At 44.2% G+C, this 14,356-nt stretch overlaps 1 protein-coding gene across 1 annotated transcript in view; it reads left to right on the forward strand.

The window, feature by feature from the left end:
• Positions 1-14,356, forward strand: part of LOC147718790 (connector enhancer of kinase suppressor of ras 2-like) — a 1,944,591-nt gene that overhangs the window by 655,312 nt on the left and 1,274,923 nt on the right. The gene's annotated exons all lie outside the window — the stretch shown is intronic.

Here is a 14,356-nt window from a genome sequence, read left to right on the forward strand (position 1 = left end):
ATAAATCTGCCTGTATCATAAAGTATTCAATTGAAAAAGTAGGATATTCAAAAAAGAACTTTGAGAGTGTAGGTGTATATACGGTAAATTATATATTGCACCCTTTTATTTATATGTCATCAATTCCACTTGTTCATCGATTTTGAACTGGGAATACAAGTATCAATAATATAGGTGCAAGGATATATTTCTTCTAAGATGAAATTGTTTAATGCATTCACCCGCCCTTCAGCTTCGACCATCCAACATTCATCAAACCCCCTAACCTGAGCTCACCTATTAGACTACAATGTTTGCTTTGAAGGAGTGAAAACTGTGTTGTCTCTATTCAACTGCACACTATGACTTACTGCTTAATTGGCAGGACTTTATAAATATCTATGACAGTAATGATGTATGCCTGTGTGTGTCTGTCTATCTATCTATCCATCCAGGTCACCTTAGTGTTCCTAGTAATACCTTTCTGGATGCATAATATTTACTTTAGTAAGTCTGTAGGCATCTTGATGTCATATAAAGATCTGAGTAGTGTTATAAAATCCATACTACAGTATTTACGGAGCACTGATTAGATCAACATTTGTTATCAAACTAAATTAGAAAGGGTAAAGAAAGTTAGTGGTTTTAAGGTTAGTTTTTAAAGACTCTTAAAGAAAGTTCACCAAGTCTGGTAAGAGTTAGGAAGATGGAATCGTTTGAGTACCATGAAAGAGAATGTCCAAAAACCTTGAGGGTTTGATAAGGGATGTTAGTTGCAGGAAAATACAACGCAAAGTTAATAACACTGGAATCTGTATGAAGAAGAAAGTAGTTTGAGATCAGGATAATAAAGAGAGAAAACTGACCACAAGACGAGCGATACAGATAGAAGACTGCAAAAAGATTTAGATTTAAAAATGGCACAGAGGCCAATATTAATGAAAGCTTGACACTGAAGACAGACAATTACTATGGTCTATAGAAGGGGTCAGTGAGTTGAGAACTGACTAAATATGGCCACATTTATTGACTGAACTAATGTGTCCCTGAAGTGGAAGATGATGCACAAACTGAACACCACACGTACAAGTCAATTGTGCAAAACAGAGATTGGAAGCTGGAAAGGAAGCCAAGAGTGTAATTGCATGGAGGTGGCTGAGGCAGGGAAGAGTTTTCATTATGGAAAGAACAAGAAGCTGATGGTGAGGAGTCATCCAGGTTTCCACTGCTGGCACTCTGAGCCCAACTCACTAGGGACCCGTGGGAAAATTGAAAACATTTACTGATAAAGGGAGAAAATGTATCCCATTTTATGGATTCAAAAGATTCCTGTGTGGTACTTAAAGAAAACTCCAGTTGTCAAAATATGGAAGAAAAATTGGCTGCAGCCATAAGATTGAAGTATCAGAGTGCAGAGAGACGATTTAAGTAGCAGATTTTCTGAATGCTTACTCCTCCACAAATTTCCCCATCATTTAGACATAGACAGTCAAAAGAGAATTAATGTGACAGTTACTGAAACCAAGATAGTGGTGTTAGTAAGTGCACAGCTTTCTCACAAGAAGAGTGCAAAAGAAACTTGAAAAAGATACAAGAAAGGAGCTTCCATATGCTGAGGTAGCTCAGTTTAGTATGCATGCTTTGTTGTGCTAGGCATGAGAGTGAGGCATGGCACATCAGAAGTGAGAAATCACAAGCAGCTTGGTTTAAAAAGCTTACACAAAATAACTACAGGCTATTCAACATTGTGCTCAAAACATAGAGCTTCGGAGATCCAAGGGAATCCATGGTACCATAAGGGTAGAAAGATCCTTCGACTAAGAATGAAGGGATATGTCCTCCCTACGTGTCTACTTCTGACCTAAAAGTATCACCTCTAGACTATCGTCGTACATGCACGGAACAATGGGATTATGTTTCAAACCTAAGCACCACACTAATAGGAGCAGGGAATGAAAAACACATTTTTTCTATATAACCCTCACCCACTATAATAATGGCATGCTTTATCATCGGGTTAGCCCTGGCTTCTAAAGGCCAAGGTGGGCTTGACCTTATTCCAGGGAGCTCTTATGAAGAAAAGTAAATAGGGTACGTAATTTTAAGGATAAACATTCCTCATCCACTCCCAAGGTATCCCTTTATTATCGTGGTGGATGGGAATAATTAAAAACTATATTAGGTGTTGCAAGGATATAATGGTCCTATGACCCTAAAACACCAACATGTTTCAGCCCTATACTATTGGCCTCAACGGTCCAGGGGTTTCATCAGGGTGGAATCATAATTATATCACCCTCACAAACGTATTCAACATGTATTTTCTGTGCGCGCCATGCAATTGTAGTCACAGCATTCACAGGAAGTGTTAATACTTGCCACTCTGGGTAGTTCCTTAAAGGGAAAGTATATATGGTATCGGTATAAATGCCAACAGGTGGTTGGTCCAATTCAGCACGCCAATCAGCTCCCCTTACATGCTTTTTTCATACCATTAAAATATATGTATTTCTCTCACATATACATACTTATGAACATCAATTGGGGTGTCAAAATAAATAGCCGTGAGTAACACCACAGCATACCACAGGTTAACAACTGAAAACTCAGAAGTAGCTTCCATTTATACCCCGCAACTTTTAAGCAGTGTAAGAATAACTTGCTCATAAAACAGTACCTAGAACATCATTTGTACAATGCTCAGGGTTTTTCTCTATTTGATAAAACTTGCACATACCTAAAGACCAGTAATGTCAAGAATCATCATAGTAATACACTCACCCAGAACACTGGAGAATGTTATCCTCAAGGAGGGGACAAGAGTGAGTGAGCCCAACTCACTCACTCTTGGGTGGCCCTGTAGTCAAACGCTGGAGGGGGTGAAAAGCAAACAAATATGTCAAGTAAAAGAGCGGAAATATAGAGGTGTCCAAAGGGACCCCTTACAACACCAAGGGACAAAGTTGCTATAGTTCAATGGTTTATTTTAACACTTGTTCTGGAACTACCCTGGTGGGGGTTCATTTCCCATGGATGTTGTGTTTAAAAAACAAAAATCAAGACATAAAAAATACAATTTCATTGTCAATGGAACAATCATTGGGAACTTTTATGTTTTTCTGAATATTATTTGTATATTTAATGCTTAGAGACCACTTTTCCTTTTCCTTTCCTTTCACTACAAAGTAGTTCCTATCGATTCCTGGGTTACCTTTGTGATTTTGAAATCAATAGGTATCAACTGCACTCTACGTCAGTCGACAAAGTGCCCACCACACCTCCTGCCACCAACTCTGCTTCAGCATCCCAAACCCATTATGAAACCTTTTTATGGATCTGATAATGTAAAGCATAGGTTAGGATGACTAGGATCTACTGTGCTGTGTAAACATGAACACTTTTATGGCTGTGCCAAAAAACACTTCTTTGCACCAGATTGAGTGGCAGCCTATATCTTTACCAATGTAACCATTCTTTTCTGACGGATAGATGGGGCAACAACATTTCAAAATAAAAGGTTTATCGACACTTCTAAAAAAAACAATTTTGATACATCGGTGACCCTCATTTTCTACAAATTGCTGGCTTGTATGTTGTTAGAAAGGGTGCTAGAAAAAAGTCACAGTACAACAGTAGATATATTTTGACGGATATATGAAATGTACATGAGGAAGAGCTGAGCCCTTGGTGATCTTTGTAATATGTTGCTCAGTAGATCTGATAAGTGGCAAATGATGATGCTTGACCTATCAGCTGTGATTAATATGATAGTTCACAACTTCTTAGTTAACTTTCTAGCTTTAGTTACGAGAGTGATGCTAGGGCCCAAGACTGTGGTTTATCGTCTTTCTGATAAAAAGTGTTCAGTCGGATCTCCATCGAGTATTTGTTGCCAACCCTGCTACAGTGAATGGTGTAATTTGACAACAGTCTAACTTGCTTACTAAATATTTACGTAAATACTTTGCATGATTTCAGTAGACAACCTTAGAATGTCTTTAATTAGTGAGTAAAATACAAAAAGCACCAAATCTCCGGATTCGTTTAACTTAGGGTTCGAAGAAATTTGATCAGAAGCTGGTCCCCATTTAATGCAGTCTAAAATGTAACCACCTATGCCTGGTACACGTCAGTAAAAGACAGACCTCAAGCACTCACAATAATCCTATATTCCTCCACCAGGACACCTTGAATGTCTGAAAGCAATCAGTATCAGCAAACCAACATAAGTATGCTAGGTTTAATGAGGCTGAGGATATGAAATGCCAGCTCGGAGTCACTGTGCAGTACCGAACCACGCACTGAGACCGATTTACAAAGATTTTGGTGTGCGTAGCTGTGACTTACTGTTGCAAAACTCCTGACTTACTGAATGGATTGTATACCAGCCAGGATTAACCCAATAGTACTCCATACTACATGCACACATCCAGTAGAAACCTCTGAACTGAAAGGTTTCTGCCTCCTCCAGTTCACAAGCTGAGTGCTCTAACCAGATGGAAAAGCAAATCATCCGCACACCATCACAAGCAAAGTCTTTCTCTGAAAGCCTCTTACACACCTAGGTTATTTACATTGGAGTACAAAAAATACTCCATGTCAATTGCTATCAAGCCCTAGTGGGTAATACATTCTTACAGAGCTTTTTACATTTGCAAGTGAACAATATATACACAGATATATATATATATATATATATATATATATATATATATATGTATATATATATATATATATATATATATATATATATATATATTCCCCGAAAAAAACATAGGTTTTAGACACGGTATAGTTACACATTAGCATTTAAAAAACCTTAGAAATTCACAGAAAAAATCATAGGTTTCAGGGGTGTTATAGTTAGTTGGACATTTTACTCATACAAAACCATAGAAATTCCCCCGTTATAGTTAGTTCAGCTAACTATAACTCGCACCCCCGCAGCGCACTGCTGATGACGTCACATATTACATCACTCATGACATGGTGAATGTGAATGTGAATGTGAATAGGCTTTTATAGAGCGCACTTACACTCCAGGGAGCATCTTGGCGCTAGACGTAATATGATGTAATATGTGATGTCATCAGCAGTGCATTGCGGGGGCAAGAGTTATAGTTAGTTGAACTAACTATAACTGGGGAATTTCTATGGTTTTGTACGAGTAAAATGTCCAACTAACTATAATGCCTCTGAAACCTATGGTTTTTTCAGTAAATTTCCAAGGTTTTTTAAATGCTAATTTCTAACTATAACGTGCCTGAAACCTATGGTTTTTTAAATGAATTTCAAAGGTTTTTTAAATTATAGTTTCGAACTATGCCTACAGAGGTAGGGCATGTGAAGAAAGAAGAAAAAGCGTACAGAAAGAAGCTAAAGCAATGCAGAAAGAAGCAACAGAAGTCCACAAAGACGAAGAAAAGTGCAGGAAGAAGAAAGACATGTGCAGAAAGAACTAACAGAGGAGCTGAAAGAGGCCTTGTTGCAAAATCATCCTGTGCCCACAACTTTTTCTGATGGGTACTGGTGGTAACTGACTCTGACTAACCAGGCCTAGAGCCAGTGCTATGCTAAAAGACATTTAGAATACAGTGAAAACACCTATATACACTAGGGAACATTATGCATTGGGTTACCCCTGTAATTAGCATGACCTCCTCTGTAAGCCCCTAGTACATAATAGGGCAGGGGGGTTAAAATTACATCTAAATCAGAGGAGCAGAAATGTGCTACTTTAACTAGTAGTCGTGTTTGCTGAGTGGCGGAGAAAGGGTGCTGGGTGTCCAACCAACGCTCAGTAATTCCCTCAGGACTAAATTGGACTTCATCCCCACCCCATAGTCTGCCACGAGGCACGTTTGCAGAGTGGTAATGAAAAAGGGCAAGGGCCTCCGTAGACGTCTTAGCAAACCCACTGTGTGGGACTTACTGGAGGTAACAAGAGTGGTAGTTGGCCCCCAAGGACATCCTTGGGGGCCAACTTCCCAAACTATTACCTCCAGTCAGTCTCACACAGCAGCATTGTTAAGTACTCGTACCAAGTCATGCCCACTTTACCCACCACTCTACAAATGTACTCCCTGGCACTCTCTTGGATGGAGATTGAAGTCCCCTTCACTGCTGGGGGTCATTTAGGGGCCAACTAGCCTACCTTTTACCTCTAGTAAGCCCCACACAGTGGGATTGGTGAGAGGTAGATAAAGGCCATGCCCCCTTTCTCCACCACTCTGCAAACACGACTCCTGGCAGTTTTTTAAGTTGGGAGATTAAGTCCCCTTGAATCCTGAGGGTCCCTGGGGTCCAACTAGCCCTCCGGGTACCTCCAGTTAATGCCACAGAGCTGAGTTGCAGAGAAGTGTAAAAAGGGGCATGGCCTGGGCCACCTCTCTGCAACACAGACCTGTGGTGCTTACTGAAGGTACCTGGTGGGCTAGTTGGGCCAAATGGGACCTCAGGATTGAAGGGGAATTAAGTCCCCAACTTAAAACTCGCCACAGGGCATGTTTGCACACGTCACCCCAGGCCCCGGCCCCTCCCTTTACCATTGTGCAAACACGCCCTGTGGCACGTTTTCAGTTGGGGCATTAAGTCCCTTTGAATCCTTAGGGTCCCTGGGGTCCAACTTGCATCCCAGGTACCTCCAGTAAGCGCCACAGAGCTGCGTTGCAGAGAGTTGTAAACAGGGGCTTAGCCTGGACCACCTCTCTGCAACACAGGTCTGTGGCGCTTACTGGAGGTACCTGGTGGGCTAGTTGGCCCCAAGGGGCCCTCAGGATTGAAGGGGAATTAAATGACCAACTTAAAACGCGCCACAGGGCATGTTTGCACACGTCACCTCAGGCCCCACCTCCTCCCTTCACCACTGTGCAAACACGACCCGTGGCACGTTTTCAGTTGGGCATAAGTCCCCTTGAATCATGAGGGTCCCTGGGGTCTAACTAGCCCACCAGGTATCTCCAGTAAGCTCCACAGAGCTGCGTTGCAGAGAGGTGTAAAAAGGGGATTTGCCTGGACCACCTCTCTGCAACACAGGTCTGTGGCGCTTACTGGAGGTACCTGGTGGGCTAGTTGGCCCCCAGGAGCCCTCAATATTGAAAGGGAATTAATTCCCCAACTTAAAACTCGCCACAGGGCATGTTTGCACACATGTCACCTCAGGCCCCGCTCCACCCCTTTACCACTGTGTAAACGCACCCTGTGGCGCGTTTTAAGTTAGGGGATTTAGTCCCCTTGAATCTTCAGGGGCCCCGAGGTACAACTAGCCCACCAGGTACCTCCAGTAAGCGCCACAGAGCTGCATTGCCTGGGCCACCTCTCTGCAAAGCAGCGCAGTGGTGCTTACTGGAGGTACCATGTGGGCTAGTTGGCCCCCAGGGACCCTCAGGATTGAAGAGGAATTAATATATATATTATTGTGTTCTATTCTTGTCACCATGAAGAACATCTGACACGCACAAAATCTGACCACCTTCTATTTGTTTTTTTTGTTTTTGGACTCCTTTATTTCTCAGCGACTATCAGCGTATGATGCTGAAACAATTAATCAACATATTTTTAAGCCACCATATATAATGACTCATATTTTTACACATTTATTCTGATCATGCTAATCTCAAATTGCTAATAGACAACCAAAAAGGGAAATGAGAGAATGATAAAAGCCTTTAAATATCATATTGTTATCATAGAATACACAGCAGGTCCTAATGTGTTATCCTACTAATTTGTATTTATGCCACATGTAAGACGGTATTCTCACCTCATTTCTCTTAAAGGCTCCTTTAAAAAAAATCTTATTATTAGCGGGTCTGCTGATTATGAATCTTGCAAAAGAGATTAAATTGGTTAGCCATAACTAATTATCTATCAGCTTACGTCAATGGACTTGGTATATATCCTGGGCAGCCATATGCTCTGATGGCAACAAAATACCAACTATTGTATTATCATCATCCACTTTCACTTTAAGTTCCTTGAAGATACAACCAGCCAGACCATAAAATAACTCCTAAGATGTCTAAAGACAACTTACATCAAAAAAACGCATCTTGCTCCTATTACGCATCAAAGACAAAACTCTTGACGCTGCCTTCTGTACAATGCCCACTCTTCACCTTCCGTCAACCATACTTATGGGTGGAGCAAACCACACCATCACCTTTCTTGATTGTGGTCATTCTAGACTAATCCATCAGTGGTAAGCTCTAACCCTCCCCATAGCGGTTCCACTCATTCTGAGGATACTCTATTGGAATTCTCCATGAGACGCGATCAAATAAGGCATATACTCAGGTTCCTTTATAGCTGCCTTGTCTCTTCTCCACACCCATATGCATGACCTATCCCAACAGGACATCATAGCTCCTCTAGAGACCCCGAGTTCTCAACCCAAGATTTCAGCACCTTGTAAATCCAAGAGCACCTAAGGTCAAGAGAGCAAGTGGGACAGGACACTGCTCCAGGAAAGATGAAGACCCTCACAATTTTGGAATATGTTTTCATAAAACTCCTCATGAACTTTCACCAGTTGCAGACAGACACCAGTTGCTGTTTTTTTTCCTTTTACCGAAAGCAACGTTTCGCATGTGCATTGTGCTTTGAGGAACTCAGTGCAGCGTTTGGTGGAACGGTGCCCAATCCTACACAGAACGTAACATGGGAATGAGTACAACATATGAATCATCATCACTTAGTTTCTGTGGCGACACCACGCCAGTACACGGGTACTGGAGAGCGTGCTGGTTTGAAGGCTATTTTTCAGCAGTTTCCAAAATCGTACCCAAACATAAATGACGAGGTTCCGGGTTTGAAAAGCAGAAGACTGGCTCTTATTTCCTTTCTTATTTTTCTATTGATGTTGCAGTTTTTAACTTCTTGAGCACATACCGATGCTTGAAGGGGGCTCTGATCTCTTTCACTTGCTCAGTAATGAGAACAGCGCACAAAGCTGTGTTAACCGAGGAACCTAAAGCCAGGCGCTCATTGTGAAAGGTCGCTGCTGGATAATAGGCCTGAAAGCTGTGAAACAACAATACGGAGATCTTTTTCCTAACCCAACAATGGCAAAGTGCACATCTCTTCAAGCTTTACAAAAGCACGAGAAATAGCCCAAGTGTTTGCAGCAGACATACTTGTCAGAGAAATACAAGCCTGTTCAGTTTAAGAGATTTTGTAAGGCACAAAATAACAAAAGGCAAAAGTTCATGCTGTTCAGATTGAGCAATTATTTTTAATTCCTTGTTATCAGCCTTGTTTTTCGTTTTAAAAGAGCGTTCTTGTGGTTTCTGCTAATTTTATTGCAGCTCTTGTTGGGAATTAAGCCACTCGGTAGTCGCCATTTTGTCTCATTACCATTCATTTTAGCCAAGCTTCAGTTTCATGATAGCTTGGTGCGCCCTGCAATAATATATTAAAAGGCATGACGGATGTGTTGTCTTCCTTCTTGGTTGAACATAAACTTCAAAGGACACCACGCCCAGATGCCTTTTCTTTCTTACTCGAGCGTAATTGATGACTTTATGAGGCTACGCACTGCGGCCATGGACAACCACAAGCATCCAGAGCCGTCTCCTAACACATCATCTGCCTCCAAGTCAAGTCAGAAATTTATATAGCGCGCTACATACCCAGAGGGTCTCAAGGCGCTTGAGGAAGGGATGGGAATTACTTGTCGAATATCCAGGTTTTAAGTTGCTTTCTGAATGTTAGGTGGTTCTGAGTGAGGCGTAGGTGAGTGGGGAGTGAGTTCCAGGTTTTAGCTGCGAGGTAGGAGAAGGATCTACCTCCCATGGTGGTTTTATTGATGCGAGGAATGGTAGCAAGGGCTTGGTTGGAAGATCATAGCTGGCGAGGGGGGTGTAGAAGGAAAGTCGTTTGTTGAGGCATTCGGGTCCAAGTTCGTAGAGTGCTTTGTGAGCGTGGGTTAGGAGGCGGAAGGTAATCCTCTTATTGACGGGGAGCCAGTGGAGGTTTTTCAGGTGGCTGGAGATATGGTCTTTGCGCGGGATGTCTAGTATGAGTCTGGCTGATGCGTTCTGGATGCGTTGGAGTTTTTTCTGGAGTTTTGCGGTGATACCGGCGTATAGGGTGTTTCCGTAGTCCAGGCGACTTGTGACCAGTGCATGGGTAACTGTTTTTCTGGTTTCGGTGGGGATCCAGCGAAATGTTTTTTTGAGCATGCGGAGGATGTTGAAGCATGAAGATGAGACTGCGTTGACTTGTCTGTTCATAGAGAGTGATGAGTCCAGGATGATGCCCAGGTTCCGTGCGTGGTCCGTCGGGATGGGTGCTTTTCCAAGGGCCTCTGTCCACCAAGAGTCGTCCCAGGCGGAGGGGGAGGAGCCTAAGATAAGGACTTCTGTTTTGTCTGAGTTCAGTTTCAGACGGCTGTGCTTCATCCACTCTGCTACTTCTTTTATACCTTCATGTAGGTTGGTTTTGGCGGTGTTGGGGTCTTTGGTGAGTGATAGGATCAGTTGGGTGTCATCTGCGTAGGAGATGATGTTGAGGTTGTGTTGGCGAGCGATGGTCGCAAGGGGGCTCATGTATACGTTGAAGAGGGTGGGGCTGAGTGACGAACCTTGGGGTACGCCGCAGATGACTTCAGTAGCCTCGGACTTGAATGGTGGGAGGCGGACTCTCTGGGTTCTACATGTGAGAAATGAGGTGATCCATTCCAGTGCTTTTCCTTGGATTCCGATGTTTTTGAGGCACTGTAGAAGAGTTCTATGGCAGACTGTGTCAAAGGCTGCGGATAGGTCTAGGAGGATGAGGGCGACTGTGTCTCCATTGTCCAGTAGAGTTCGGATGTCGTCTGTTGCTGCGATGAGGGCGGTCTCCGTGCTGTGTTTGGCTCGGAAGCCGGACTGTGAGGAGTCGAGGGATTTGTTGCTTTCGAGGAAGGCGGCGAGCTGGTAATTGATGGCTTTCTCGATGACTTTGGCCGGGAATGGGAGGAGCGAGATGGGGCGGTAGTTTTTGAGTTCGGTGGGGTCCGCTGTGGGTTTTTTCAGAAGGGCGCTGAGTTCGGCGTGTTTCCAGCTTTCCGGGAAGGTGGCGGAGTTGAGGGAGCAGTTGATGACGTTTCGGAGGTGTGGTGCTATGATGGAGTCTGCTTTGTTGAAGATGTGGTGAGGGCATGGGTCTGTGGGGGATCCTGAGTGGATGGAGTTCATCAGGCGGATGGTGTCCTCGGTGGAGATTGGGTTCCAGTCGTTAAGGATGTTCGAGGGGGGTGAAGGTATGGCAGAAGATTGGGTGGGATGGTCTCCGGGTCGGTTGTCGAAGCTGTTGTGGATGTCTGCGATTTTGTTGTGGAAGAAGGAAGCTAGGGAGTCGCAGAGGGCTTGGGAAGGGGTGATGTTGTTGGAGTTGGCTGATGGGTTGGTGAATTCTTTGACGATGTTGAATAGTTCCTTGCTGTTGTGGGCGTTGTTGTCTAGTCGGTTTTTGAATGCGGCTTTCTTGGTAGTCCGGATCAGTTGGTGGTGTATGCGGGTGGCGTTTTTGAAGGCGTCCCTGGTGCTGGTGTTTGGGTCTTTTTTCCAGGCCTTCTCGAGGGAGTGGCAGAGTTTCTTCGATTTCTTAAGATCATCGTTGAACCAGAAGGTGTTTTTGCTGCCAAGTTTGATTTGACGTTTTTTCGGCGGTGCTAGGATGTCGGCGCTGTTGGATAGCCATTGGGTGAGGTTAATCGCTGCTTGGTCGGGGTTTGAGGAGTGGGCAGGGGGGTTTTGAAGAAGCGATGAGGATATCTGGTCGATGGTGATTTTGTTCCAGTTTCTTCGTAAAGTAGGTTGGGGTTGGTTGCGAGTGGTGGTTTTATTGTAGAAAAAGTGTACGCAGCTGTGGTCCGTCCACTGGAGGGTAGTGGTGTGACTGAAGGAGACATGTTTGCTGGAGGTAAAGATGGGGTCAAGTGTGTGACCTGCGATGTGGGTGGGCGTAGAGACAATTTGTTTGAGTCCGAGGTTGGCGAGATTGTCCCGAAGGGAGGTGGTGTTGCTGTCGTTGCTCTTTTCCAAGTGAAAGTTGAGGTCTCCAAGTAGGATGTATTCCTCAGAGGGGATAGCGTGTGGGGTAATGAAGTCAGTGATAACGTCGCTGAATTTTGCACGGGGTCCTGGAGGCCTGTATAGGAGGGTGCCTCTGAGTGTGGTCTTGGGGTCGGTGTGGATCTGGAAGTGAAGGTGTTCGGCGCTGGTAAGGTTGACGTCTGAGCTGGTTGAGATGCGGATGGAGTTCTTATGGACGATAGCGATGCCTCCTCCTGTTTGGTCGATGCGATCCTTACGGATGATCTTGTATCCTTCCGGGATGGCAATGGTGATGTCAGGGGCTGATGAGGCGTTCATCCATGTTTCTGTCAGGAAGGCGACGTCGGGGGAGATGGTGTCTAGTAGATGCCAAAGTTCGATGGCGTGTTTGTGGACTGAGCGGGTGTTGAGCCGGATGCATTTAAGGTGGTTGGATTCAGATATCTGATTTGTGTCCGTGGAGGAGGAGTTGATGTTGCTGCCATCGAACTTGCAGGATTTGCTGGAGAAGGGACCATGGGTGTGTCCAGGAGTGGCTTGGATGCAGTGGGGGAGGCGGCCGGGGTTAATGGCTAGGAGGGTGGTGGCATCGTATGTAATGCGGGGGAGTTGGGTGGGGCGAGGACCAGGGGGTCTGGCGCTGGGCGCGGTCCAGGCGCGGACGGGCGTAGACGGGCTTACCTTTGGCGCACCTTCGGCGCGGCCGTAGCGCGTGGACGCTGCGCGTGTGGACATCCGACATAAATGCAGCTCTGTGTCCACTTCCATGGGATACTGAGGGGTGCTGCCTTCCGCCAGCTGCTCCAGAGAGCCTACATCTCATCCATGCCCAGCTAGGAGGCCATGACCTTGGTATGCCAGGTTGTATGTACTTCACGGTGCCATAGTCCTCACATTGCTAATTCCCTCAGGCTGAATCTTGTCCTAGAGAGAAGACTGCGTGCACCGACCACAACAGCCAAACAAGAGTCAAGAAGCGAGTAACACCACAAAGGCACAGTCACTACACAGAGCCCTGGACAAAGGTTGCAGCGTGCGGCCGCTATTCTATGTTTCAAATTAACATAACATAAAAACATAAAACATAACATAACATAAAAAAAATTGGTAACCAGCTAGGTTTTTGGGCACTTGAGGTTAATTGGCTTGCCAGTTGCTTAAATGGCCATTATACATTCTGTCAATAGGGATATTCCGTAGCCAACCCCACCCTGACAAGAAAATTCAGCTCACACTTACACAAGTAGAACAACTGTTTATTTTATGCACATCTATTTAGCTATGGATATCCTAACTTTACTACCAGGTAGTGTTCTGAAATAAAATAAATATGCTCTTTCACACTAAATCACTGGGCTCAGCAAACGTATGAATGCATCCTGTTTCCATATCAGGCTCATTCCCGAATTTCCCTAAAATCCAATTCTCAGTTCCGTTTTTATTTCAGCAGCCATCAACCCAAGTATCAGAATCAGCTGGCATTCCTCCTTGCATCTTTCTCCAGTGCTTAATTCAGCATTCCCTCACGCCCTGATTTTTTGGAGCTTGAAAGGAAACCTAGGTGCTCCATTGCCCTGTTTTATCTAAGCTAATTCAAGTCTTGTGAATTTCATTTGGCTTGTCCCTCTAAGAATGTGTCACTAAGTGAGTTTACAACCAAAACGGACATGATAAGCCCACGTGGGCAACTCATGCATATCAAAGCGTTATCCTGGGGGAAACAAAAAGGGGCATATTACCAAGTAATAGCGATAATTATCGCTATTGCTTGGTTAGAGACAAAAATTTACTGCTGAGCTGCGGCAATTTTTATCGCAGATAAACCTTGGTATTACCAAGGTTTATCGCAAATGCGATAAAAATCGTCCGCACTGCATGAATATCGCTGAAAAGTCAGCGATATTCATGCATTACCGAGCTAATGCTCTTAGCCATGTTATCCACCTCCTATTGGATAACATGGCTAAGAACTGCTCAGGGCAGGTGTTAGCTTTTGGAGATATTCGCTCTTAGCGCGAATATCTCCAAAAGTTGGTAATAGGAGATAGCGATGTTAGCGACTGTTTCCAGTCGCTAACATCTTGGCACGCCCACTTTGCATGTCATTAGTGATAAATATCACTGACATGCAAAGTGGGGCTCAAGATGGTCGCTATCTCCTACTAGCTGTCGTTAACTGGTGTTAGCGACAGCTAGGTAATAGGGAGATAATTTTATCTCCGCTTTCTTGGCTTTTAAAGCCAAAAAAGCGGAGATAAACCCCCTCGATAATATGCCCCAAAGTCACATTAAGCTGTTACATATCTAAGTTCATTACACTGGAGTGTAAAAAAAGTGTT

Source organism: Lissotriton vulgaris, chromosome 4_1 (assembly GCF_964263255.1).
Source record: "Lissotriton vulgaris chromosome 4_1, aLisVul1.2, whole genome shotgun sequence".
In the NCBI taxonomy this organism is placed as follows: Eukaryota; Metazoa; Chordata; class Amphibia; order Caudata; family Salamandridae; genus Lissotriton; species Lissotriton vulgaris.